This window comes from Benincasa hispida, chromosome 8, assembly GCF_009727055.1.
Source record: "Benincasa hispida cultivar B227 chromosome 8, ASM972705v1, whole genome shotgun sequence".
NCBI classification, from domain to species: domain Eukaryota; kingdom Viridiplantae; phylum Streptophyta; class Magnoliopsida; order Cucurbitales; family Cucurbitaceae; genus Benincasa; species Benincasa hispida.
Genome location: NC_052356.1, coordinates 50,081,440 through 50,083,333, shown reverse-complemented (window position 1 = coordinate 50,083,333; position 1,894 = coordinate 50,081,440). Strand labels below are relative to the sequence as shown.

Sequence of the window (1,894 nt, the reverse complement as noted above, 5' to 3'; positions counted from 1 at the left end):
ATTCTAGATTACAGATGGACGTAGCCTGACTTTGAAGTATAGTTTCGTTTCTCTCTATGTATTGCTTCAATAGGCTTTCCAAAGAAGAGGATTGCGGTGTTGTGAGCTACTTGTCTAATTTCTCGTTTGACCGTTGTTGCGTGGGAAGAATCCTGGTGGACCTTCTTTCTGCGCCACAGGATGGAAATTCTGTTGCTGATTCTTCCAAGCAAAAATTAAGGTGGTTTCTCCACCCGGGGTTGTAGGTATTCGAAAAGGGATTATTTTTTACAAAGTAAACAGATTGTGGATTTTGCGGGCAATCTTCCATTGCATGCCCATTATCACAAGTCGCACACCTTGTGGTGTTTTGACTGATTGCGTTGATTTGCCCGTTTTGTAGTGTTGGGCTGCTGATCGTAATTCTCTAGATTAAGTTCATCATTACGTTCATCTGATTTTTTAGTGAAGCAATAGCACCATTACTTGCGCCATTGTCTTTAATTCTCAATCTTTGGTCACTCTCCCTCCAATCTTCGTGGTTTTTAGAGATGCGATCCAAGATATTCTTCGCCTCATCATACGTTTTATCAAGCATACCATCAACGATTGCCGCATTGGCAGTGGTCTGTGATGCAGGATTCAAACTATGATACATTGAAGGCAGTCTGGCAAACCATTGTGTGGACAATCCCTGACCAACCTTTTAAACCTCACTTAGGCATCGCTGAGGGATTCGTCCATGTCTTGTTAAAAATTTGTAATGAGTTTCCTTCGTCTGGCATTCTCAGTAGGTGGAAAGTATTTCTTCATAAACTTCTCCACGACCTGTTCCCAAGAAGTGATCTTTCCCGGGTCGAGAGAATATGCCCATTTTCTAGCCTAATCACAGAGAGAAAATGGGAACAAAGTTAGTCAAACTTCTTCGGCAGAGATGTTCGGGAACACAAAAGTATTGCAGATTTCAATAAAGCTTCGGAGGTGGGCATGCGGGTCCTCACCATGCCTTCCTCCGAATTGTCCTACAGTCTGGATCATTTGCAGCATCATCAGATTCATTTTGAATCGGCTTCCATCAAGGGCAGGCCTCATGATTCCTGGAGAGAAATCATAGAGGTTTGGTGATGCATAGTCCCTAATGGGTCTATTGCGATCGTTTGCCAGTAGGATTGGATTCGCCATGACATTGTTATCATTTGGTGCTCCGTTTCCAGGCTGCTCTGCCATCTCTTCTTTATCTGACTGTGGTTACTGTTGGCGGTCTCTCAATCTTTGTCTAAATGTTCTCTCAATCTCCGGATTGTAATTCACCCGAGATTGAGAGTCTGCAAAGAAATCAGAAAAAATTACCGTTAGCACACTATTTTGCCGAAGTCCCCAGCAACAGTGCCAAAAACTTGATGCTTATTTTTATGAAGTGAAATATGGATTTTATGGCGATGGTGAAGTTGATGGAAAAATCGACATGCGCAGCGGAAATAAGAATCGATTTTACTCTAATTGCCCAAATTAAACATGCAACCCAAAAGAATTAATTAGGGTTATTTTGAAATAATACCTTTGAAGCTCCCGGAACTCATCTATCTCCACTCGAACATGAATCAGACAACCACTAGAGCTGACCTACTATCCTCTGGACTCAGAATCGGGTTCTGGGACCCGATGGATGAAGAACCCGAGAGAGAGAAAAAAAAGATGGAAATAGTATAGTGAAATTGGGTTGGGTTTGGTTTTTTTTTTCAGCCCAGTTTTAAAAACTAATTTTGCAAAATTTCCAAAATTTTTTAATCCAAAATCAGAAGCCCATATTTATAGAAAAGGGCCATGCAAAATTGCATGAAAAAAATTCACAAAATCCCAACACCTAAAATCCACTATCTAAGTGGGCTTAATGTCTCCACTATAAGCCAACACC

At 41.2% G+C, this 1,894-nt stretch overlaps 1 non-coding gene across 1 annotated transcript; it reads left to right on the top strand.

Annotated features, from left to right (window-relative positions):
* The first annotated feature begins 652 nt into the window (after positions 1–652).
* LOC120084272 lies at positions 653–759 on the top strand. The gene has a single exon (XR_005483637.1). It is a non-coding gene; the product is annotated as a small nucleolar RNA R71 (small nucleolar RNA).
* Positions 760–1,894: the final 1,135 nt, after the last annotated feature.